Source organism: Callorhinus ursinus, unplaced genomic scaffold (genome assembly GCF_003265705.2).
Source record: "Callorhinus ursinus isolate GAN/ISIS: 27379988/994484 unplaced genomic scaffold, GSC_fseal_2.0 scaffold17, whole genome shotgun sequence".
Classification (NCBI taxonomy): domain Eukaryota; kingdom Metazoa; phylum Chordata; class Mammalia; order Carnivora; family Otariidae; genus Callorhinus; species Callorhinus ursinus.
In genome coordinates this window covers 15,251,012-15,278,640 of record NW_027397079.1, presented here as the reverse complement: position 1 = coordinate 15,278,640, position 27,629 = coordinate 15,251,012, and the positions used below count along the sequence as shown (strand labels likewise).

The 27,629-nt window shown below is 41.2% G+C and overlaps 1 protein-coding gene across 5 annotated transcripts in view; it reads right to left on the bottom strand.

Moving 5' to 3' along the window:
- STOX2 (storkhead box 2) overlaps nt 1–27,629 on the bottom strand; it is a 209,238-nt gene that overhangs the window by 45,203 nt on the left and 136,406 nt on the right. The window contains exon 1 of one of the 5 annotated variants that reach the window (XM_073902295.1): nt 12,144–12,266. The exons of the other annotated variants lie outside the window; for them this stretch is intronic. The gene's annotated coding sequence lies outside the window, so the exon portion shown is untranslated. Of the gene's footprint in view, nt 1–12,143; nt 12,267–27,629 lie in introns of those variants that run through there. 5 annotated transcript variants of the gene reach the window in all.

The window sequence follows — 27,629 nt, the reverse complement described above, 5'->3', positions numbered from 1 at the left end:
TGCTCAGAAGTCTACTTTTTTTTGACATTGATATGGCCACTCCAGCTTTCTCTTGATTAATGTTTACATGGCATGTCATTTTACCTTTTACTTTTAACCTAGTCACATCATTATATTTAAAATGTATTACTTGTAGACAACATATTCCTTGGTCATTTTTAAAAATTCATTCTGACAATCTCTGGTACTTATTTGGTATGTTATACCATAGTTGTTTATATGTTGGGATTTAGATCTACCAATTTTTATGTTTCTATACTCATTTTGTTCCTGTTTTCCTCTTATTTTCATTTGGAATATTTGAATATTTTTTACTATTCTATTTTATTTACCTGAGTTTTTATTAATTTCTTTGTATAGTTTTTTTGTTTCTCTAAATATCTCAGTATATACTCTTAACTTTTCACAGTCTGCTTAGAATTAATATTTTATTTCACTTCAAGTGAAAAACCTTACCACCATATTGGTCCCTTTACTCTCCCCTTTTTATGTTAGTTATTATATTCATTACATCTATACACACTAAGAAGTTCATCACCTCTTTTATATGTTATATTTGTTTATATTTGTTTTCCATCATCACACATATTTTATGGAACTTAAGAGGAAAATAGTTAATTATATCTAACCAGATATTTATCATTGTGGCTTTTCTTTCATTCCTGATGTTCCAATTTTCCATCCATCAGCATTCGTTTTAGAGCAGGTCTCTGGCAGTGAATTTTTGTTGTTGTTGTTTTATCTGAAAATGTCATTATTTCACCTTCATGCACTGGATATTTTAAAAATATTGTTCCATGGGGTGCCTGGGTGGCTCAGCAGGCTAAGTGTCTGACTCTTGATTTCAGCTAAGGTCATGATCTTACGGGTCATGACACTGAGTCCTGAGCCAGGCTCTGTGCTCAGGGGGGAGTCTGCTAGAGATTCTCTCACTCCTCTCCCTCTGCCCCTCCCGCCAGTACACTCGCACTCTCCCTTTCTCTCTCTAAAAATTAAATAAGTAAGTCTTTAAAAAAATATTGTTCCACTTCCACCTGGCCTTCATGGTTTCTAGTGAAAAGTCTGCAGTCCTTCTACTTGTTTTATTATGTATCATATTTCTCTAGCTGCTGTCAAGGTTTTTTCCTGTTTAATCTTCAGCAATTTATGATGTATCTGGGAATGGATTTCTTTGAGTTTATCCTGTTTAGAATTTGCTGGGCTTCTTGAATCTGAAAGTTTATGTCTTTTTCCAAATTCAGAAAGTTTTCAGCCATTATTTCTTTAAGTATTTTTTCAGATCACACCAGACATTTGATGACAAAATTGTTAGACATTTTGGTATTGTCCCACATCCCCTGAGACTCTGTTTATTTTTTCTTTCAATCTTTTATTCTTGATTGTTGAAACTGAGTAACTTCCATCGATTGATCTTCAAGTCCAAACTTCGACTAGCTCTATTCTGTATCGAGTCCATGCATAAATTTTTAATTTTGGTTATTCTAGATTTCAATTCTAAAACATTTGAGCCTACATTATATCCTCTATCCCTTTCCACTCTACCTTCCTATTCTTTTTCAAGAGAGTTTATCCACAATTCTTGAGCCATAATTATAATAGTTGATTTGAAATCTTTGTCTAATAATTGCAACATGTTACACTTCAGCACTAGCAACTGCTGACTCTCCTTTACCATACAAATGGAGATTATCCTGGTTCTTCCTATACTGAGTAATTTTAAGTAATGTTGATTATTATGTTGTGAGACTCCGAGTCTTTAAATCCTAAGGAAAAAGTTTTTTGTTTGTTTGTTTTGAAGGGAAGCGAACGTGGTAAGTTCAGGCTGCAATTTCCAAAGCACCTCCATCAGGTGTGATTTGAATGTCAGTGTGCTCAAATTTTTGCAATGTTATTTGGATCTGTCCCCTGTGCATACCATTCAGTGGTCAATCTGAGAATTTTGTCATGGTCTAGTTCATATGTCAGATCTCAAAGTGTTTAGAATGCTGCTTTGGGTCCAGATCCACACATGCACAGCTTAGAAGTGAACCCAGGAGTTCATACAACATTTTTATGCGACAGCTCTCTTGAGCTTCCTCCTCTTGGTGATCTCCTCAACTCTTTCCAGTTCCCTGGGATCCTTCTGCCAGAAGGCTGGGGCTTTGGTTTCCTTGCTCAACCATGTATTTCTAGCTACTGTGTCAGTCAGTCTGGTGCCAAGTTGTAGGAGGACAGAGAGAGGGAGAAAAAGTAACAGGAATTCACCCCACACTCTTGGGACCATGGTTCCTCTCATCAGAGAGAAGAGTCCCCTATCTTTAAAGTATGACTGCCCAGCCCCTACTGCTGCTATCTCTCTGCAGGATGACTATAAGTTGAACAGGAGAGAAAGAAAAACAGAAGAAAGAAAACAGTGATTCCTCAACTCATCTGAGTGTAGGAGTCCACTTTTCTGCTTTTTAGGCCAGAAAGTGAGGACTTCTTTGCAAGATCTTTCTGTCCACACCACTGTGCCCTACTGGGTTCTGGGCCACCTTTGAGTCTATGCCATGTGATACCAGAGGGAGTAAAAAGAGGAAACTCACAACCACTTTGGTGGTACTTCAAATTCTGCTCTCCCTCCCCAACTTGCCGGCTACTATCATTTCTTTTCAGAGTCCTCACGTGGCAACTTGGTGTCTTCTGCGCAAAATTCACAGCTCCATTCAGTGGGAAAGACAGGGTGGGGGGTATGCTTATCCATCTTACTCAGAAGTGGCATCTTCTTTTCACTGTAATTACTTCTTATTGTTCAAATAAACATAACCATAAATAAGTAAGCACTGTTGACAACAAAAGCCAATATGTTAACTTTGGTCTTTGTTTTCCTATTATAAAAACTGACTTTTATTTCAGGATGCATTTAAATGAGATGGTTTTTTAAATTGTCTAATTTTAGCTGCAAAAAGATTTCACTTCAGCTCATCCATTTCTCACATCCCAAACACCTCCCCCTTTCCTACCTCAGTGATAATGGTAGATAGACATGGTTAACTAAGATTTACTTCCTTTTTTGTGGTCTGAGCCTCGGTAGCACAATATTTTCTTTAGAGTCACCAGAGAGAAGCTAATATGATTGGCATGAGTGCCATTCTCTCATTCCCCACATCCAGCCTCCGGCACAAGGACTAATGAGTTTTGTCATCAGTGTTAGATGGATCAGGAGCAGTGAAGCACCCACACTCCCCATAGACCAGATCATTAGCATCAAATGTCATTATTGCATTCCTTGCTTCCCTCTTTGACCCTCTGTCTTTTATCCACACTACACACAGCGTGGTAATAGGTGCTTCAAAGACTCCCTCCTTCGCCGTGGCTGAGGCCGTTACCACTGAGAGGAGAAACAAGTGTGGCTGGAGACTTTTACTCACATATGTTCAGTTCTCCTACTTTTACTTCAAACTGTTGGCATTTGTGGTCCCCAGAGGCATGCCACTCAATTTGTTCAGTACATGAGCATGACTAGCCTCTGTACTCTACCGACTCAAAACATTCTAACAAAAGCAAAATTCTCAAACATTACACCCCAACAACATAGTCCCACCCATAAATAATTTTACCCCCAAATTCCAATGGCCTTCTGACTGGGGGGGGCTATTATCTAGTGGCACCTTAAAAAGGGCTCTAAGAAGACAATGTTCACACCACAGATATCATTCTGTGTGACAGAGCTGGGGCAGTTTAGTCATCACAGGACAGAAAGTGCCTGTTGAACAGAAATCTCTAGTGGGCACCATGAAGAGTGGACAAGGCATATTTATAATTCTACGCTACCATGGAGTAAAAGCTGCAAGTCCTACTTGTAGCATGAGCAGACTTGTTAGAAAAGGTTTATGTATAATGGATACACTTTCCTGCTCAGCCCAAATGAGGATTTTAATTCTGGCTACTGGCAGTAGCACTGTGGTGGGGAGAGAGTGAGGGAGAGAAGAAGGTCACTCAGCTCAAACTGCTTCAGAATGCACCCTTGCTGTTAGTGGGAAGCCACCCATGTTCCTTCAGCTACGAGGTGACTGCCCTTCCTTCTGCATGACTCCCCCCATGACATGTGAAGGGTACGTTTAAGCAAGGGTCCGGGGAGGGGGGGACAATGATGTGACCTGGGTCAGGGAATGAGGCCCAGGGGCCTCTTCCTCAGAGAGTGACAAGCTGTGCTTGGTCTGTTCTGCACAGCGTGGTGCCCTGCAGAGCTCCCCCACCCAACTGAGAAAACAGAGCTTTCGTGTCTGTCCCGTGGCTAGGGACTCATTTAAACTGAGTTACCAGTGTGGACATCTCCGAGACATATTCACACAGCAAAGGCCACTGGAGAGGTTGGAAATACTACACTCAGTACCAATGCTTATGGAAACAATGACAAATTATAAAGTAAGTAAAATCTGATTTCTAACTCAAACTCAGGATTCAGCTGAACCTCCCCTCCCACCCCCCTCCCATACACACCAGGCTACAGAGAATAAGAGAACTGACAAGGTGCTAGAAGTATTTTCTCCCGTCGGGCAAAGAGCAGTACCGCACAGTCTGTCCAGAGAGGTGGCTGACCAGCTCCCCTACACTCGGGTTTGCTTAGATGCCCAGACCCAAAACAATAGTTTCCACAACAGCAGATAAGTAAGTTTAACATCTACAAACTGTAAACCCTGTACATTGTAAAACCAGATTTAATACACCAGGAATAAGTACAAATCAAACTAATTTACAAAGTAAATGTGTCTGAATACTAAGCTGTTCCTATAAATTCCAAACTCATGAAATTTATCAACACAAGTTATCTGTAAACTGCTTTATAATAAAAGAATCATAGTACAGTTTTGCTTCCACATTTCAACTTTTAGCCTTTTCCTTGCTGATAAATCACTGCCAATTCAAGTTTTTCAATTTTATTGTCTTGTTGGTTGGTTGGTTGGTTGGTTGGTTTTCTGGAAGTAGCACATACACTGATGAAAGAGGCCGTAATGATCTGTTCAGATGAGTAAAATTTTTCTGTTAACTTTAAAAAATCAGCATGTCTGCCACATTCATATTTTGAAATAATGGAGTCAAGGCTCATAGGAATAGCAAAACTGTCCTTTTTCAAGTTCCACACCCTATAAAATGCCGGTTTTAAGACCAAACGACTGATGAAGAATGACATTATTCCCATCGCTATACTATATAGTATGCTAGAACCTAACATATCTATTTTAAAGTCATACTACTTAGTCATTGTATGTATTTAAGTTTTCGCCTTCTTGTGTTATTCAAGTTACCCTTTATCCCTTCTAATCCTTGCTCCGTCCCCAGCCCAACCTAGTCTCAAGAAAGAAAAAGAAAAAGTCCCTTGGCAACAGTGCTCCTTTTGGTAAATTGGCTTGAGGACACAAAGTGGTCTAGAAAAAGTGTTCGTCTTTTCAGCACTTGGTTTGTAGCCGTGGAAATGGCAGGATTTTTGTCTCCCAAGCTGTCCTGGCTGCTGGTCACCTGGGAGCCCGAAGATGACAGTTGGACCCAGAACTTTCCAAATTCTGGCCCCACATCTGTGTTTGTGTGAACAATGCAAAGTCCCTAATGAAAGGAAGGGAAAATTGGACAGCATGGAAGATTTTCCATCAAGATAAGTCTACTTGATTAAAAAACAAAAACATCTTTTAGGCTGACCATGGTTGGTGCTTTTTTAAAAAAAACTCTCTTGCTAGAACTGAAAGTGGGTAATGTGATGTTGGTCCACACAGACTTTATTGAAATGCTTTTGGTCTGTGAAGCTCAAACTTCACCCCTTGGATTAGATTTCAGATGGGTGGGAGGTAGAAAGGCAGAGGTATCTATAGTCCTCACACATCTTGAAACCATCCCCACCCACCGGCGATGCCCAGAGTTTGGAAAGCAAAGTGTTATGGACCCTGATATCTTTTGGATTAAAGAAAGGTATTGTTTTTGGCCATTTAATCAGTGTGTACTAATGAATTTTTTTAAGTGGATTGCCTCATTGTTTTTCCTTCTTCTTCAGTTTGTTTTCTCCTGCTTTTAAAAAAAACGGGACTTTCATATTTCTGTCTCCAAGATTAACATTACTAAGTCCCTGGTTTATAAATTTTAATGTTCTCTAGGTTTTTGGCACTATCTAGCTTGTAATCCAAAGTTGATGATTTTCTAATCCAATACTATGTAACAACTTTCCTTCTTAGTATCACCATTTTCACCATATCCTACAATCTTACTTTGTCTGATTTCAGGAAGTGAAAACAAAGCGAACAAAACAATTAGAGCATAGGGATATCAACAAATTCAGTTAGGTAAAAAAAATAAAAAAATAAAAAATAAAATAAATAAATAAATAAAAAAACAAAAACAAATTCAGTTAGGTACGCCTTGGGTCGCAAACATCCAACTGTCAGGTCTGGACAACACACTCAGGTGGCTAGGACATGTTCCAGTGTCTTCCCACCCATCCTCCTTCACCCTTAAAGACACCAGATACACTCAAATTTCCCCTTTCTTCCCCTTGCACCATTTACCCTTCTGATAATGCCACCCACCGCCAGCATTTTCACTTGTGTGCACACATACCCCTCACCTTTAACCACTGCGCTCTCCTTGGAAATGCCTACCCGGCACCTCTGAATATTTCTGCCTTCCCTCCGCCTATTGATAACAATATCCACATTTATTGAGTTCCCATGTGTACCAGGCATTACCAAGGGGGCTTTACATATGCCATTCCATTCATTTGTCATCAGAGCATTATGAAATAGGTAGTATTATCTCCAACTGCTGGATGAAGTCCAGGAGAATTTGGTCACTTGCTTGGGGTCCCAGTTAATAAACAGCTTAAATGACAGATCATCATAATAGCTATGAGACTGATGTAGTTATATCCAGGGAAAGAAAAAAGGTTTGAAGCAAAACCTGACAAAGTAAAGAACGATTTGCTTGTTTTAACAGCTCTCGAAAGTACAGATTAGAAGATCAAGTCACAATTTCCACATGCGTCCTAGGTCATTCCCTCTAATTATAAGCTTGTTTATGCACTCATGGTGAAGAGAGTTAAAAGCTATTTTTAATTCGACATTTCTGGTTTAGTGTTCAGGGTCTTCTTCCATTTTCCACAGCCATCTGTAGCAAGTTTGTGTCATGCAAGTCGGAGTACGTTGTGTGGTTTGGCCTGATTACACAACCACCACAGAGCAGAGCTTCTGGGGAAAGTGCATCATGGGAAGGCTGCAGTGTGATGAAAAGGCAAGGTCTCCCACTGACCTGGGACACCCATCAGTCTGTCAGTCAAATTCAGAAGGGCCGAATTACACGGCTGTGGCTCTTTCCAGCTTTGGCTTTTCGCTTCCAAACAGTTGACTTATCAATTTCTTTGGGGAAACGAGTCATGTGTGAATCATTAAAAGGCAATCTGGATTCTAAATTCACAACTAGGGTCTGAGTTTCCCCTGGCTGCTTCTAGAAAGGAGTGCTTGCAAAGACTCCAACCTTTACCCTCTGCTGCTCTCTCCCCAGCAGAGGCACCCCCCCCACCCCCCACCCCGCCGCATCCACTATCCTGGGTATAACCCTCAGGTATACACAGCTGAGGGGCCAAAGCTCCCTCCCAGGTCCTAGAACCTTCCCCTGACTTCCAGCCCTACCTCCCACTTTTCTCCTTACAACTCCATCTACACATCCCCAGTGCCTTAAACTCAACATGTCCAAAACAGAATTTATCCTTCCCATAAATCCTGCAATCTCTTTAATCTCCTAGTTTGGATTACAGCACCATCATGGGTGCAGACACATGACCCGAGAGTGTCAGAGTCCTGTCTTTTCCTCACCAGCCATAATCCATAATCCATTCCCCATAATCCAGAGTCAATAAAGCCAGTCTACTCCCTGCCCGGATGTCTCTAAATCTGGTTCCTTTCTTCTGCTTTGCTGTTGGCCTGTCTCGGCCTCGCTGGACCACCAGGAAAGCCTCCTGCTGTTTCTCGTGCCCGCCCTAAGCCCGACTACCAGAATATGCTTCCTGTCTGAGGCTCCTGTATTTATGTAACAACCTCGGTTTCATCAGCTTGAAAATAGGGATATAATCACCATCAAATGCTCTAAATATGTTGATACCAATTACATCCGTATTTTCAAGCAAATAAAACGAAGCTAATGTCATGTAAATACAAGTGATAAAATGTTCTTATCATTTCAGAAAGACATTCCTCTAAAATAACTTATGAGTTGAAAGACAAATCATTCTTCTCCTATCCCAGCAGGAAAGAGATCCCATGAAGGTTAAAATAATTTGATCACTGTAGCAATTAAATGCAAACAGGAGATAGAGGTACTTTTATTGGGCATCTACTACATGGCAGGTACTATATGCCAGGCACTTTACGTAAGTTATGTAAATTAATACAACCCTGTAATAAAGGAATAACCCTCACTTACGGGAATAATACTAAGTAATTTGCTCTGTGTCTCACAGCAATAAGTGGTACATCCAAGACTTTAAATGTCACTCTGTACAGTATCCAAACCCATGCACTTGCCACCATCCCACCTCCCCAAGAAAAGGCTGAAGCTCACAGGGGTAAGGAGTGACTAAAAGATTCACATACATGGTATAATTGCTTTGACTGCAATTCAACCACAATATGTCCTTTTTTGTTAAAATTTCAAATTTCAAGAATATAAAACTTCCCTGCTGACTGACAGAGAAACTGGGTAAAGATGGGAAACACGAGTTGATGATAAGAAAATTGAACAGGCAACATCGTTCAGATTTCACAGACCCCTTCCACTCCCTGGGTCTTACTAAGGTCAGGGGTAACTTTTCCATAGAAAAACCCACCAATTTTTTGACTAGATAAGATAGATGGATCAGTGTTTATTCTATACTTAGGATTGGGCTAGGTACTATGAGGACAAAAGGAAAACAAAGCCATGATACTGGCCACCTAGGAGTCAGCTATCGACTCAGGGTCACCAAGATGAGCCTGGGATCATTGATAAAGGCAGCGTTTGCTATCCCAGCATTAGGACATTATCAATACGACACACAACCTCACCGTATATTCAGTCTAAACAGAACAGTTCCAAATACAAAAGGATCTGACCTATTAAAACCACACAAATGTATAAATTACACCATAATGGGAGATTCTACAGCATAACGATCTGAAAAGGGGTCCTTTGTAAACATGACGTTCGAGTACTAAAGAGTAATACATATGAAGAACTGAAGGGACTTGCAAAGTTTATTCTCTAAAACAGACATTCCCCCTTTTGTATTTTTCAGTGCTACTCACTCAACTAGAAAACCCTTTCTTAGGGCGCCTGGGTGGCTCAGTTGGTTAAGCGTCTGCCTTCGGCTCAGGTCATGATCCCGGGGTCCTGGGATCGAGTCCCGCGTCGGGCTCCCTGCTCGGCGGGAAGCCTGCTTCTCCCTCTACTCCTCACCTCTCTCGCTCTCTCAAATAAATAAATAAATAAGTAGAAAAACCCTTTCTTCATGAAGGGAAGACAAGTACATTTCATGCCAGCCCCTATTTCAATTATTACATTCTGAATTAGCACACTGTGCATTTCTAAGGTTTTATTTTTATCATATTAGAAATAACATAACACCGTAAAATGGAAGAAGCCAACATTCGACTCTTACAGTGAGTTGTGCCACTTACAAGAACTATTTTAATGGCACTTTATAACTGAAGTTAGGTGTCACACAAATGAAACTTTTTGAGGTCATAATAAAGCCCATGAGAATGGAGACCACCTTGTTCTCAACGGGCGATAAGAGCTCCCCCCTCCTCCTCATGCTTCCATGTGAAGGAACTTTCCTTAGAATAAAGATCCAGGTGTGTGCATCGGTCCCCATCATCCCTGCCCCGTGGTGGCACTGACTTTTGTGACCAGTAAACATGGGAGAACAATCAACTCAGAGAGTTTCCCGGAAAGAATGTAGAACAATTTGGATTTTGTCTCATTGCAAAGCCTTCATACTTTTGATTGTTCTACTTCCCAGAGCCCCTCATTTTATTCTCCTTCTTTTAAAGTTTTGCTTTTCCTGCAACAAGTTTTACGTCTACTACTCAATAAACCCCATTTTACAAATCAGCTGGGCTTTCATTTGTAAATCATGAATTTTTAAAGAAAACTATCTTTTAATCCCTTGAATTCCTCAGACTATCTAAAAGCATATCCCCCCCCCCCCCGCCCCACACACACCTTTGGGCTTCCCCAAGGGTCATCTTTTTGCAACTTTACAAACCATCGATATCATCAATCACACTTAGATTTAACAAGGCCCTTTGCGAAGCTACGAGCTTCATGTGATACCATGAGAGATGAAAGCGAGGCACCGCCATACTGTACCTGCCCCCACTCTCTACGCATCGGGCTTCACGTCAGTCAGAAGTCATTTATCGTGGAACCTGTCACAGGACATAATGACTCATGCTAGTTGAGACCTGCAATTTCCCTCTTCCAGAGGGCTTGCGAACTACTCAACAGCTTATGAAGCAGGAATTTAAGCAGAATGTTACTTTTCATTTTACTTCATCTTTAACATGTTGTTTTTGACTTAATAATGAAGATTTTGCAATATCACAATCCGATCCACAGAGACATACTCAATCACCTAAGGAAAAGAGATTAGAATTGTACTACTTGATGAAGAGAAACAGGTTAGCACATGGTTGCACAATATTCAAGTAAGGATCTTTCATAGTCTGCGAGGTAACAAAGGTAACAAATCCTGCCAATAACCGCTGGACTGTATTGCAGAATCTCCAATCTTATGAAAACTCTGAATCATTAATGAACCTGAAAACTGTTTAAATTAGCCAGGCAGGCCTGAGATTTGCAACTAGACAATTAAATTCTCCCCGGAGAAATGAAGGTAACAAAACATCAAATTTTTCGCAGAGGAAAAAAGTGCCTGTCTTATCAACAGGTGGGTTTTCCTTGCATTGCTCGGGGGGGGGGGGGGGAGTATCACCACATCCTGCCTTGTTTTAGACAAAGGACTCCAGCCTATTTCCAGGGCCTCCCCATTCATGAGTAAGTCAAGGCTGTTTGGCCCTGACATATGCTCCCCTAGACAGAATCAACATGTTGGTGGAAAGTCACAGTCTAAGATCCTTTTTGTGCCACAAGTATTTGAACCTATTACTTAAAACCTAGATAGACTATCACATTTACTCACCCCTGGTTCTGTTCATAAAGTCTTTGTTTACAACCACATAGAGTAAAATGAAAGCAGGCTTTAAATTCCTGAAAGGAATAAAGAAAGCGTGGTTTTGCAGCCAGACCAGATACGGACGGACTCCGGCTGTGTGGCCTTGTATTTCTGACCGGTGATGGCTGGGCCGGCGGACCACCCGGTATCCACCTCATGCCTGTGTCCTGCCCTCAGATCGAGCATGGGAGCCGGCAGGGTTCACCGTATTGTGGCGCAGCAGAAACCACTCTGACCATTATTGGTAGAGGTGTCTTCATTCTTTGTGTATCCGTTTAAAGGCTTATAAATTTTTATGAACTCTGCAAGGTCTCAATACAACAGGGTAGTTATATGCTCGGTCCAGATGCCAGCTCCCAGGCTTGCCATTTGTGGCATGAGGAACCAGGGCATCCCCTCAGCTTCCCCCAAGCCCAGCACAGCATTGTGAGCCGTTGCCCTTACCTTTCCAGGGCACCAGGTTACCGTTTATGAATGTGATAAAACATTCCCTAACCACCTGAAAAACCCTGGAGTGAGTCCAGGTCACTGGCTCCTAGAGGACCACGCTTGGAGTTTGGCTCGTGTGCCTCTGTCACATCAGCACCTGGATGGATTTGCCCCACAAACCGCACACACACATTTCTAGATCTCCGTCTGCAAATGCAGCTTCCCTTTAGAGCTTTAAGTTTAAACTGTCAAACCACTATTCAGCAGATAATTCTGGAGCAGTCAGATAGTATGTTCCATTAATGACAATCTCTGTAAGAGCAATATTAGGATATAAAGCACCCAACTGCAAGGAATCTCAAATGAGCTCAACCTCCTGACCAAGCGAATCTGACACTCTTTACAACCTCCTCTACATCTATTAAAAGACTTATCACAAATAAAAGACTTCACGAAGTAATCAACACCAAAATATTCTCTAGAAAGGAACAAGTTTGCTTACCCAATATAAATGCACTTTAATACATCATTTATCCATCAACAGATTTTGTCACTGATGCCAGCGCTCAAAGGAAATGTTGACTCTAAGCAGAATGACTGATATGGAGGGTTATCTCTCTTTTTTTAGAAGACGCGTGAGGTTCTATATGCAACATACACACGTGTTAAGTTATCTCTAACACACACATGCACGTATGAAAGAATGAATAAAAGCAGCTGTAAAACTTCTTAACACGCGCGAGTCCGTAATTAACGCAAATAGGAATGAAAACATTCGAGACTGCGGTCTTTTGGAGGCAGGAGCTCATAATCCCCAAAGATTCAGAAGCATTACCTCATTGCAGCCTTGAGACAAGCTGAGCATTCACTCCAGGCCTTACCCAGCATCCTCCGGTTCACACAAAGACAACAGAGGCGTGACCAATCACATTGTGGCTAGCAGGCACTGTTTCAAAGCCCTCTCCCAATATTACCCATTGACATGCTCGCTGGCAGCCTGCTGAACTTGTCGTCATGGCAACACATCCCAGCTGCTCACCGAGGCTTGTTATATTACTTTTCCTTTTCACCACTCACTTAGCTAATTAAAAATTTAGGACTGTGTTTTGCATGTTGGACGCAAATTGAAACAATGCAGGGTCCTTTCTCTCTTTTCTTTTCTTCTTCTTTTTTCTTTTCTCTTTTTTTCAATGGGGCTTTAAAAAATGCTGGGAAAAGCGATTTGAAGGACACTCCCATGAAGTCCCAATATAACCAATCAATAGAGAGACTGCGTGGAGCTCTGGCCAGATGGAATTTGTCGCTAAACCTAATCTGCAGCAAAGCAAAACCAAACCATGAACATTGCTAAAGATGTTCTTCCTGTTTTGAAAGATATAAGCCAATTCAGCACAGATGATTTACGTTGAAATATTCACATTATTCTCGGTGAAAATGTTCTTTAAATATTTTTGGTTAACATGATTCTGATTTAAAGCAGCTTTACCCATAATTCCACAATGCAGAGTAAATAAATAAATAAAGCACAGAGGAAAAAGATCCTGTAAAAGCGGCCAATATGGCAAGTGCTAAAGGTTCCAGCAGAAAGCCTGTCTGTGGACCTGCCATATGTTTTAGATTTGACCACCAAAATGTACCACGGCCGCAGGAGGCCGGAAACAGCAGCTCTGCAGTCGAAAACCCATGGAGAGAAGATGCCAGTTTTTGTTTACCAAAGCACAGAGAAATCAACGAAACCTCCCCAACGGGTTCAGGGATGATGGCTGCCTCACACACATCGCGTTTTTGCAAACTCCCCTTATGCCTCTAAGTGATACCTGACGACCAGAGTCGATACCACAGACATTCTAAGAATTCTACAGCAAAAAATTCCCCTTGCTTTTTTTCGGGTCAGCTTTCCACTTAACATATTTAATAGAGTAGAAAGAAAATTAAAATTGGAAACTCTGTTCATTGTGAATAAGCAGAGATAACAGACCTCAAAGTGGTTTTGAAAATCCAAGTGTTAGAGTTTATGGGAAAAGTCTGTACTAATTTCAATTAAATGAGAAAAAAAAAAAAACAAGATATCAAAAACAGGCTTGGAGAGGAGGCTTGGCTTCTGCTTTCTCCCAGGTAGGTCTGCTAATTTTCCTGTCTGAAGTCATCCAGGACTGCCTGACTCATAGCATTCAGTCTTCAAACACAGGGCAAACACATACTCAGACAGGCAGGCCGTATTTCCCCTAGGGTCCCCCTATCTCTGAATTTTCAGATCTATCACCAAATACCACTGATAGAAGTCCCATCCACTGAGATAGTTAGAAATGCCAAAGAAGCCCTATAGAATTCTAATTTGTCTGTGAGGGATATGGGAGCGATGCCGGCCTCTGAAAGCCAAGGAGGGGTGATTGGCAGAGCTATTTTGGGTATTAAAAGTAAATACTGTTTACTCTCTCCCTGTCTTCCCACTTCAAGTAACCAGGAGATGAAACATACATGAGGCTGGTCTCCATTAAACACGGGAGACTGGAAACAGTACCTCCTGACTCCCACTAAGAGGACAGTAAGTGGAATGAAAAGGAAGAGAATGAAAGAGGAAACCATCGAATAATTCTGGAAGCTGGAAAAACAGATGGATGAGATGTAGCTGAATGGAGAGAGTAAAGAAAGTTAAAATATACTTGCAAGAGGAAAAGCGTACCACGGATGGTGGTGTGGGTGTAGTAATTCAGAAATGATGTTGTGCGTATGGTGAGATTGAGAAAGTGAGTAAATACATTGTGGGGGAAGGAATATACACGTACGTCTGGGGAGAGGAGAGGAGGAGCCCCACTTCCTAGTTCTGTCACTGAAAATCTCTAGAAGCAATGTTACCCCAATAGCAACGAACCCACACAGTATTCATGATCTTGGGTTCTAAATACCATTCCCCACCAAAAGGAAAAAGGATTCTCAGAAATGATTGATCTCTGGTCTTAGGCAAGAAACACACAAGTGAACCAGGAACATCTTTTTGTGCCAGAAAGCAAGAAAAGGCTCCAAAACTGATGGGAGATACCTGAAAAGACTCGGGGACCAGACTGAAGGAGTTTCCTTGGCCAAATCAAAAACAAATCGAACATCAAAGAATGTGTCTGCAAAACACTATATATAACACACTGAACAAAAAAGAACCCATGAATACACTGTGATGTCAAAACAAACAAACAAACAAAGGGTGTGCGGAAACAAATAATGCTTTTGGTTCACAAATGAACACCAATTCATAACTTCAGAAGAAATTAAAGAATTAGAATCTGCATTGGTAACCACCATTGTAATCAAAGGGGTTGAGCGAGAATTCCTGATGCATGATAAAAACAGGGTAAAAGACTGTTGGAGAGCAAGCACTCGTACAGTCTCAAAGGATCAACAAATAGATTACCTTTTAATTACAAAAGGAAAAGACAATGGTAAAGCCAGGCTGCCACCACCATAAACAAGTGATCAAACTTAGCATCACCAATGAGACAAAGAGCAGCAAATGTCTCCTAATGTTATGCACTGAAAAGAACACAATCCAACCTATAAAATATCCTTGCCAAAAAAAAGTTTAATCTATAATCTTGAGAAAATAATCAGACATACTTCAAATTGTGGAATATTCTACGAAACAACCAGCCTGTAATGTTCAAGAAGGTTAAGGTCATAAAAGACAAAAGGAAGCTGGAAAACTGTTCTAGCTTAAAGGAGAATGAAGACATGCAACACGTGGGGCTTGATTAGAGCTTGGGACTAGAAAATAAAAATTCAAAGAAAATAGCCATGGAGAGCATTACTGGAATAACAGGACAAAATTAAATATGAGTTGTACACTAGATAATAGCATTATATCAATGTTTAGCTTTCTGAATTTGGCAATTCTGGTTTCATCATGTAACAGAATATCCTTGTTCACCCTAACGATGAAATGTCATGATGTTCACACCTACTCTCCAATGGTACTAAAGACAGACACATGATAGATGATGGATGGATGGATAGATGGATGGATAGATGGACAGATGGATGGATGGGTAGGTAGATGGATGGCTAGACAGATAGATAGACTGAAAGAATGAACAAATGTGCCAAAATGTCAACAATTAATAAAACTAAGTGAAGGTTATACTGGTGCCCATTTCATTTGTTTTGTAATTTTCATGTTATAAGAAATAAATCCAAAGCTGGGGAGGGAAAAGGAATCTGGAAAGTCTCTAGAATGCAGGTATCATTAAAGGGGTGGTATGGAACAGACTGACACAGGACTACTGTTTGGAAAAACTTGGTAAGGAGGATTTGGGCACTCAGGCCCGCTCCTCCATCTAATATAGTTACCTCTCCTCCTAGGCAGACATAGGAATTTTACATTCTAGAGAGGTCAAACTGAATGATCTTTAATTTAGGGACCCCAAGCACAGCTCAGGGAGTAGTCAGACACTGAATAAAGTGGGATTATGTGAAAAATGACATACTTCACTCAGCCTCTAGAATGCCAGCAGTCAATCAGGAGACTGGCAGATTCTTCTGGGGAAGGTGACTAGGCAAGAGAAAAGACCCACTGTAGCCCCTCTAGATCTCTCTGCAGGAAGGTCCAACAGAGGACAAACTCTGTCCCACAAAACTTCCAAATGGCATTTTAGTGCCTCCAGAGATCAAAACAAAACAAAAACTAGAAAAGGAACTCTAAAAAAATGGAGACAAGGGAATAGAGTAGAAGAACCCTTCTCCAAACCCCTAAATATTCCCGGGAAGCTACTGGAGAGATAGCCTGGCAAAATAAGGATGTAAACTGAGGACTACAAAAATATGGGGCTTAGAAGACAGTGGATCCAACCTAAGAGTGGTGAGGAAAAAAACTACCACATAACAGCTGTTTGCCAGCCTAGAAAGCAATTAGTCCGGATCAGAAAAGGAGGACAAGGTGCTCCCAAGGGAAATTCTCCAAGAAAAGAGGGGAATGGGTAGATCATTTGAAATATGAGAACACTTTGAAAAAAACAAAAACACTGGTGGGTGTATGGCACATCTCATGGAGCATTTGGGGGAAAAATTAAAGATGGATACATAAAAATCTATGCAATTCAAAAAAGAAAGACAATCATGAACTGCAGGCAAAACAAACAGTTGTGTAAGAAAGTAAATGGATTCACAGTGCAATTCTTGGTCCTTCCTTAAACAAAAACTACACAGTCACCATAACATGAACACTGATTACTGATCTATCTTTAAATTCTTACATAACTGCATCGGAAAGATCAGGGGAGGGGAAGTGAGTTTACAAGGAAACTAAATCTTCATTTACCCTGCCAGGAAGACAAAAGATAAAATATAAAATTAATAAATTGAGATACAGCATTATAAGCACATTATTTAGAAACGAATAAATATAAAAAAAAAAACACCTAAAAGGGTTGGCAGGGATTGCCCCTAGGAAGTAAGAATCAGAAATGGTGGGGGGATAGAGGATGATGGGGTGTGTGTGTGTGTGTGTGTGTGTGTGTGTGTGTGTGATTACTATAATAGCTGCATCATTTTTTAAACTTTGTAAAAGGAAAAATTAAATTATAAAAACAAAACTCTGATGAATAGCATATGCATGGGTAGGGTTGAAACCAACCCATTAGTAATACCTTTTCTGAGTACCTCCTACGGGCCCAGCACTTACTAGCTTTGTGACTTTGGGCAAGTTTTTAACTTTCTAGTGTCTTAGTCTGTGTACCTGTAAAATGGCTATAAAAATAATAATACATACCTCATTAATAGCATGTGGCACAGAAAACAATGCCCAGTCAAGTAAACTATTCCTGATACTGTTACGAATGGGGGCCTGGGCTTGCCACTGGGGAGCACCTGTCCTCCAGGACCTGCCAGGGCAGGAGGCATTAAAGTAGACATTGACAGTGCAAAGCCACTAAGGGGTAGAGAGAGATGTGGGGCTAGGAGATAAGTTCCTGTAGTCTACTTTCCCCCAGCACCCCAGCACGAAAGATCAGCATTTCCAAAGTAAATTCCAGAAAACCCTAGTCTGAGAAAACACTTCTTTAACAAAAGTTTTGTGGTCAAATCAATCTGGGAAACCACTACATATTACACCTGCTTCGGGAGAGTCGCCACTCATCTAGCGTATTTACGGCTCTGCAGTCCTATGGTAAAGAAGAGGGTGCAAACCCACTATTTCCCAAACTAATTTTACCATGGAACCTTTTTTATTCCAGAGGCCCAAGTGTCACAAAAGTGCTGCTCCCATGAGACGTTCGGAGAGCCACGGCCATGGATTTTGAGACTGTCAAGATGGAGAGACTTTCATTCTGCTCCTCCAATTTCATAGCCTTTTAAATTCCCTTTTCATTTGCCTCGATTATTTTGACAAATTTAAAAGTGGTAAAAATATGGTTTAATAGGAAGTTCCCCTAATAAAATTACTTCTAGGAAAAGGAATCTAATATGTATTGATGAGATCTGCATATACTTTTGAAAATGATCCTATAGTTGATTTCAGATAATTCACAACCAATAAAGTTTTTGGAACAAAGGTAAAATCAGGGATAGATTCTTGCTCTTATGTTTAGAAGATTACTCTGGGTGATTTGTGAAATGCGATGTTATGGTTTTGGAAGCTTATATAACAAATCTACATTGCAAGACCTCCGTTAGAACACGGAGCAGGTGGGTTTGGCAGCAGTTTTCCTGTTTTGAAATATGCATGACTCGGACTATTTTATATTCACTTGCTTCTCTTGCCTTCTCAGAAAACTCAAAATACATTCTCTCAGTGCTGGTGCGTTCGGAGAAAGCGAGTCTGGAAACCCAGTGTTGTTTTGTTCACGAAAAACAAACAAACAACCGCTTTCATGTGTCAAAACTGAAAAAGGTTAAAGGAAAAGCCCTGGACAGTAAAAAAAACAGTCGATCGCCTGCTTTTCAAAAGATGGAGAAGAGACTGTCTTCCTCCAAGTCACTGACGAAGACACCTGAGAAGAGGCAGCAGTCACGACTTGCCCTTCCCCAGCCTTGGCCTCTTCCCCACGGTCACCCTGTACCTGTGCCCCACATGCAAGGAAAAGGGCCTTTCTAAGGGGCCTCAGCACGGCCATGCCAGTACCCTTCCAAACACTCCCCTTCGCTCTTCTTACTGAAACAAAATCCTCTTTAACATGGGTTGTAGGGTGCTTCCTGCCATGAGCCCAGCTAATAGTTCTTGGCCACTGCCCCCCTGCGGGACTGTGAGCCCCTGAACTCAGTCCTCTCTGGGCTGCCTGTTTACGTGTCTGGAGTCCCCAGCCCCCCGGAAGCTCCTTGAGGTACCAGGTCTTATAGGATGTCACACCCCCATCGAGCGGTGTGCCGTTACGCCATTCCATTTCTTCAGCACACTGTGATCTTTTCCAAACTTGGATGAATCAGGCCACTTGCCTCGTTGAGGACAGCCCATGACTCCTGGGGCACTTGGGCTCTCCATCCCGCCTCCCCACAAGCTCCTCGGGAGCTCCAGCCACACTGGCCTCCCCTCTGCTTCCTGCTGCCCCACACTCTGCCCAGGCCATGTTTCATGGCAGCCTTCGTGGTTGATGCTGTCTCTCTCCCACTAAACTGCTGGTCCGCGAAGGCCCTCTGCTCACCAGCAGATCTCCTCAAATAATCCCCAGGCCACCACCAGGCCCACAGTGACTCTCCATAAATGTGTCCTGAGTATATGGATGGATGAATGAATGCACACGTGCTTAAATGAAGTGTCTAGATCCACCTGGAGAAACAAAACTAAAAGAATTTCAGCTTTAGCTAACCTTTCTATGAAACAACAGTGTAATTTGATAAGTGTAATGCAGTTGACACACTAATCAAATATAATAAAAATGCTGTACCATGGCCAGAAGAAGATGCCTAAAATGAAAATTCCATGATGTTTAATTCAAGTTATTAACTTACATGGGGAGACCTTAAACCCCTCAGAGGTGCACGATGTGGGAAAAGGCGCTCCAGGAGACATGGGATGCGGCAGAACATAATGCTGACCACCACAAAGACTTTCACGTGAAAGCCCAAAATGTGAAGCCTCATTTGGCTAAATTTCTAAATTTCTAAGACCCTCAGCCTGAAACAACAACAAGAACTCAGTAAGGAAATATGATTTACCAATATAAAAATATTTGGCGACATTGTGAAAGAAATTAATTGCTAAATTTTTTAAAGTACAGCAAATCACGAACCCAAAACATGGGCCTGTGATGGCTGTTTCCCGAAATTAAAGAAGGAGAACAGAAGGAAAATGGTATCTTTGAGCTCCCGTGTTTAAGGAATCAATACTTTGCTTCTTTGAAACCTTGCCTATTAGAGTATTTGGTTAGCAATGTGGCTGCGGACTTGAGATCATTTCTGAGAGCTCCTCTTTTTGTACATTTTTGTACATTTCTCCATCTTCCTTTGGTGCCTGATCTTTAGGTCTGGTTGGCTGGTGGCTACGAACACCACTCTACCCCAGCTATCACACCAAGAACTTCAATTTCCTCATGAGGACGTGCAAATAATTATCAAGACTATAACGCCACTACCGCGTGGAATTTTAATTAGCAGATACCGCTTATCTTATTTTTCTCGTGATCTCTAAGAATCCGCATCTTCTTTCAGCAGTGGATAAACCGGGAGCAAGGAGGAGAAAAGATCTCAGATTTATTGGGCACCACGCCTTAAGTACCAGGGACAGAATTTTACCTATTGCCTCATTTATCATAATGGCAATCCAGGAAGTTAGGTCTCGTTATCTCAGTTTTAAGAATAAAGCATTAAAAAGTTAATAGCTTGTCCAGAAGCCCCACAGTCTCGAGAGCGACAGCCCTGAGAGCACCTGGGTCTCCGTCGAGTGATTATTACCCAAACCAGGCGTTGAACAGACCAACAGTAGTCTGGAGCTAAATTGGAAAACATTCCACCTGCCAGTTTTGAAATGCTACATATCAGTGTAAGGACAAGTAATAAATGCGTGAGCTAAAAATAGTCTATCTATGGGTTTCTACTTTTGAAAGGAAATCCACTACTTGGCAAGCATTGCTCTCTACTTACCCTGAGATAGAAGCTTGTTACAACAGCACCTTGTTACAAGTTAGGATAGCACAGAATCAAGGAAAAAGCCAACTAATTATAACATGAGATGCCAACCGCTATATTAGTATGTACCAAATGTACTGGGACACACAGAGGGAACATGAACTCTGCTTGGGAGGACCCCAAAAATGTCCCAGAGAAAGGCGACCACCAGGGAGTCTTTTTTTTTTTTAAAGATTTTATTTATTTATTTGAGAGAGAGAGAATAAGAGATAGAGAGCACGAGAGGGAAGAGGGTCAGAGGGAGAAGCAGACTCCCCGCTGAGCAGGGAGCCCGATGTGGGACTCGATCCCGGGACTCCAGGATCATGACCCGAGCCGAAGGCAGTCACCTAACCAACTGAGCCACCCAGGTGCCCAGGGAGTCTTCAGGAAGGAGTAAGAGGGAAAGGCATTTCGAGCAAAGACGAGGGTGCGTGTAATACAAACCTCAGCAAATGCTTGTTGAGTACTGAGAGTAAGGTAACTACTACTATTTAATCCCACAACAATCCAACCAGGTGGTACTGTTACCATTCACTTTTTACAGGCAGAGAAAGAGAAGCACAGAGAAATTAAATCCTGTGTCTACCTGGTGGAAGAGTGTATCGCCCAAGAGCTAAGACAACAGGGCGTATTTGGGATGCGTGTTGAGTAAGATGCAAAAGGCAGGTCCGCTTCACAAACTATACAATTAATACACCAGTCAACGTTGAGACCAACGTTAAGTGTGACTTACCATTAAGTTCTTGCTATGTGCTTGGCACCTTCCACATATATGACCTCACTTACTCCTCACGTCAATCATCTCTGAAATAGTTTTTCTTCCAGTAACCATCTTACAAATGAGGACATTAAGGCTAAGAAAAGCCACGTAATTTGTCTGGGATTGCACAGTAAATAAATGCTGAATTCAGGACCTGAAACGCTGAATTCAGGACCTGACTAGAAAGCCCACGATTTTCACCATGATGCTATGCTGCCTTTTGACTAAACACCAAGAGGTCATTTGAAACAATTACAAAGTGGGTTTTGTTTTGTTTTTTCTACCTCAAATTCAGCTAATACCTTGTATTTATTTGTTTTAGAATGAGACCACTTATACGGAAACATTCCTGCATTCCTACCAAAATCACTTACCCTGAGTGCCCATTTACATAGAAAATATTTTAAATTGTTCCATTTAAAAACCTGTAGTCCTAAGGGAGCTCTGCAGCTACATTCAAAATGTATTATTCAGATTTAGAACATTAAGCATTTCATGACTGAAGTTTTTTAAAGAGCTTCAAGAAATACATTCTAAAGGGAGGTTATGATGATTGCAGTCCTTGGCAAGGAGAGAGGAAATGATGCATCCTAGCAAAACAAACCGAAGTTAAAAGAACATACTGAGTGAGGACAAGAGCTCATTTCCAAAAGTCTTTGTCAGACCCGTTACAGTGTCTTTTAGCCGCCACTGAAATAATGTGCCCCAACTTCAGTGATCTAAAACGCCTTCGCTGTACCGGGTGACATGGTCTTCCTCAACCCTCTGCAACATTCATGATCCCCCCAAGAAGGACCGAACCTTCTTTGTTTTCACAAAATTTCTTCTCCTAAGAAATGCCACAGGTTTCATTCATCGACGCCTCTTCCATGGGCACACATAGCACCTTACGCCCCCCAAAAACTGACTCGAGCACAACTCACTTTTGCTCAAAATAAGCATACAACCTGGAAACAATCTACGAAATCCAGAGGACAAAATTACTTACTATTCTAAATAGAACTATTCTATCAATAAGCAATTAATAAGTCACTTTGCTGTGGCTTTCTCACCCATGAATGGCTGTACTGTGACAATTCTCTCCTCAGCTAAAATGAGATCGGTCTTCTGTCTCCCCTACCTCCATCCCCCGAATTCTGCAACTGGGATTCTCCTGTGTTCTCCCTTCTTGGAGAAATTTTAAACATCCAGAGAAATTTTAAAAATAACGAACACCTGCAGAACCGCCACCCCCACATTTTCGGCAATTGTTGAAATTTTGTCATCCTCCTCTCTAGAGAAGAAATGAAATCTTTTGGGTAAAGGTGATCGATTCATTGTCTCCATACCCACAGGAAATCACTCTCATTAACTTGCTGTCAAACTTCCCAGGATACTTAAAACACTTTTACATATGTAAATGTCTGCACACAGGATATTTGGTATTTCTAAGTGCATAATAAAAGACTTAACTAAATAGTATCAGATGGTGGATTGTTCTATAACTCTGTCTGCCCTCTCTGTTGACGAATAGCATGCGGACGTGGAAAATATTAGATGAATATCCGATGAATGAATGAAAGATAGGTTGATAATAGGGCAGTTCCATAATTTGCTGAATAAGTTCTTCCAAACATTCTTCACTAGGGACATCAAACTCAAATGCAAACAGAGAACTTACACAATTTTACCCATGTATTTTACATGCGTGCTCAGTAAATACCTGACTGAGTAATGACATCATCTCAACGAATACTGTATTTGAGTATTCGTTAGCATCTGGAGGCCCCACGTGTCAGGCCCACGTGACTTAAGCCCTGGCGCTCAAAAGAAAGGCACATTTTCCAGAATGTGGAGGGGTATGGCAGCTTCAGTCTCCATTGTGCACAGTCTGGCCAACACACTCACTTTGCGATAGGAATGACCTGATAAATAACTATTTTTTTTCTGATATAGTGCTGACAACTATTCTGTGATGTATTCCCCAAATTCCTAGCATGGTTTCATTCTTTCCTGCCCCGCACACTCTGTTAGAGCATTTAGGACACTATAAGTAATTTGTTGGGTTTATACATCTGTCTTCTATACATCAAACCATGGTTTTCTCAAGGGTAGTACTTACCTTTAACCATCTTTGCATCGGCAGCACGTGGCTTAATGCTAAGTCGTAGTACAGTGGAGTGGATCTCCTCGATTTTTAAAATATCATAAAACTCAACGATGATTCTGTGCTTCCATAGCTCTTCATATGTTTTAAATTCTTGATCACTTAACTTCCTTACATTTTTATTTTTAAAACATTTTTAACATGGGAACTTCCCAATATTCAAAAGCAGACAGAATAGTATACTTACGTATCTATCACCTAGCTTCAGTAATTAACTCATTTTTATCCCTCTTTACAGAAACCCAAACTGGATATCACAGACGATATATTACAGGTATGCTTTAGTCAAGGAAAACCAGGCAAAATCACATGCAAAGGAGAGTCCTTGGCCTTACATCAAAAAGCTGTTTTCAGTTAAAATATTTTAGATTTTTATAAAATGACTCCCTGCTTCAGCTAGGTTTATCAATTAAACAACTAGCTACCGGTCCTGTTCATGAAGCCATGTTCTGGATTGTCAACTCTGTAGACACAGGGTCATGGTCCCATAATATCCTGCACCGACAATTAATGCTAGTTAAGTGACCGCATGTCATTAATAATGAAGGATCATTCTTCCTTTCTAGTCTAAGCTTTCATCTGCAATAGTGAACCTTATTACATTTTGAATCTCCCAGTTTCTTCTGTATGCCACTCTGAAAGCACTTTGCATCCCAGAGTCACACATTTCTCTAAAAAGTTTTAACCCCCTCCTTCCAGAATTGGAATTCAGAGCCCCAGCAATTAGACAGCCTGGTAAGTCATGCTAATACAGCAATCCAAAGACAGAGGCCAACCTCTTTATGAAATGAAAACACTTGACTAGGAGAGCAATAATAATTAATTTCACTTCCATAAGCATGGCTTTCCAAAGGAAACTGTTTCTAGAAAAAGACCACATGAGAGAGAAAAATCCTTCGGAATGTCATCTGTCTCTCCACTCAAACCTATGCCAGCCCTGTAGTGCGACAAAGGTCCTGTTTTGTTTTCTCAAGCTGCAACAGCAATTGGCCTGTGTTTTACAAATAAAGACATCCCCCCCCCACCGCCTCTTTTGGGAGTGCCTACAAAGCCAATTTACAAATGTAAATTATGCAATATGGAATTATTCTTTTTTTCCTGAGAAAGGGGAAGGATTTGGTGAAGGAAGCTCAAGGACTAGAGGTTTTTGCATGTAGGTCGCAAAAACGAAAGAGGGAAGTGTAGCTGTCTCCTAGATACGAGCTCAGAAGAATCAGAGGCTTCTCGGTGATTCTTCAGCAGGTGCGTGGACACCCAAATCTAGCAGTCTCAAATCTGGTCTGATGGGGTGAGTCATGAGTGCCCTACAATTATCTATTTTTCATTTTTTGTTTTGTTGGGTTTTTTAAAGCAAGAAGCTTTGCACATATGCATATCACAAATGTGTAAGAAAAGTGTTTCACAAATGTCTAAACTAGAAGGAAATTAGCTGGCTGATCAATCAATAGTAGATTTGATTGTGCCTCTGTTGACACGTCTGCTCTGGGTGTCAAAGTTTATTTAACTGTTGGCTGCTGATCTGTTAACATCAAAATTACATTGACTGAGCCAAAATCAAAGATTCCTCCGCTGTTTACACATTAGGCATGAAGGCTAATTACTTACTAATCCTTGAGGGTTTTAAACACTTTTGATGTACTAAATACCCCTGAGGACCATACATATTTTTTAATGGGTTGAGGACAGATCCTTCAACACATGTGCAATCTAAAAACTAAAGAGCATGTGACAAATGCCGACAAGGGAATCATTATGTCTCTTGTCATAGAGAAGTCTCAAATTCTTCTCGCTCTAGCCAAAGTTTACAATAAAATATTCACGATCTACTGATTTATATTTCATCTCTGTGTTCCTTCTGGTGGAGCTTTTTAATGCATAATACATAAACTTAATAATATTAATATTAATCCGACCTGCCATGGGCCAACGACTACCTATGCGCCAGGCACTGTGCTAGGTACTTACAGCACACCACGCGATAGCTGTCTTACCACCGTATGCTCGGGAACACTTAGTAGGGGTAGATGCCCAGTACACAACTACTGGGGTGCTCAAGAAATAGTTTTTGAATGAATGAAAGAACTGAAGAGGAGGAGAACCAGAAGGATGGGTAAGAAGGAATACTGTGAACAAGTGCATATTTCTCAAACGCTCCATCTGTCCATTGAATCCATAGTTCAGTACAGTCATCTCATAGAGTAATTAATTTGGTTCATGGAAAGATACACCAAAGACAACCTAGTACTTTTTTACTAACTCATCACCCTTACCTCGGGCTTAGGTAAAAGAGGCTAGATCAGAGCTTGTTTCATAAAAAGTGGCTGGTTAGCCATACCAGATCAAAAACAAACAAACAAAACACACACAGCAAACTCTGTCTCACCTGTGTTCATCTCTGTGCTAGCCTGAACATAAAAATGGTGTCTTTGGCATGTTATTCATCAAGAAGCATTTACTGAACAATTACTTTATGCAGGAAATAGAAAACCAAATTTTACAACGGTAAAATAAATAGGGCTGGAAATTTAGAAAAAGGAGTATGTTTAGAACAAAATATAATATATCAATTATTTAGGGTCATATAAAGTAGGAAACTCTTAAAGAAAAAGCAAGGCAGGTTTTTAAGTTGCTGATTTGGGAATAAATGTAGTATAACCAAAGTAGAAAAGAGTACTTGACCTCTGTCAGATATCATGCCTACAACCAGCGTGGGTTATCGTATAGCCTCAAATTAGATTGTGCTACATTCCTGTTGATGACAATATCTCCGAGAAGCTGGCTCTTGGATGGCCACTGTGATAAAAAGCAGTATTGTGCAAAAATCAGTGTGGAGCATGAATTAGGGTGGCAGTGTCCAATCTAATTCCCAGGTTTGAGAGGTGGTGCAGTGCCCAGCATAAGCATATGTCTCCTTAGTAACTGGAGTTCCTGAAGAATAAAAAACTATTTTTCAAATTGCCACTTAGTTGTTAGGACATCCTTTAAATACTTATTTAGTCATCTGGACCTAAATCACTGAACAGGATGACGAGGTATTTCTTTTGCCTTAGGAATGCCAGGACAAAATGACCGAAGCACGAAAGGCACCATGAATCCACAGAGTCAGGGAACCTGTGGCTGGCTTCCAGGGGCGCCCTGATTTCAGAAATGAAAAAAAAAAATGCATCCTTAAATAAGAGAATGCCGTAGTTATAATCACGCCTGACCTATCTATCACACGGCTCAGAATTTTCAGTAATGTTACGTCTCCTCACTGTGTCTGTCACTTAGCAGATGAAGAATGTGAGACGCAGAGAAGTTAGGAAACAGGTCCCCAGGGCACCGAGCTAGGAGGATGCGAGCATGGGAACTCAGGTCCAGGACTGTCTCCCCCACTTCGGCACTCTTCCCTCAGGCACTGCTCCCAGCCCTCCAGCAACTCCATTACAGCTCACACTACACAACTCTCAAAGGATGCTCAGTCACTGTAAAAGCTCTGTTACCATCTGTAGTGGGTTGAGTGGTGGTCCCCCAAAAAGTATACATCAACATGCTAACACCCAGAACCAGCGAAGGTGACTGGATTTAGAAAAGGGTCTTTCAGGTAAGGATCTCGAGATGAGAAGATCATCCTGGATTAGCTGGCTGGCTGTAAATCCAATGACAAGTGTCCTTCTAAGAGACAGAAGGCCACGTGAAGACAGAGGTAGAGACCAAGAAGAGGAAAGATCCACCCCTTAGAGCCTTCAAAGGGAGCAAGGCCCTGCCAAGACCTCGATTTCGGATGTCTAGCTTCCAGAACTCTCTGTGATTGTAAGCCACCTTGTTGATGGTACTCAGCTACAGCAGCAAGGAAACTGCAATGCCATCCATAGAGCCAAATCACCAAATAACTAAGGTGGTTATAAAGCACTTAAAAATCCAAATGACCTGGTCAACTACTAACAGCTATTCCAAGTCCAGACTCTGAAAGCAATCTTCTACCCAGGAGATACCAAGGAACCCACTCTTGACCA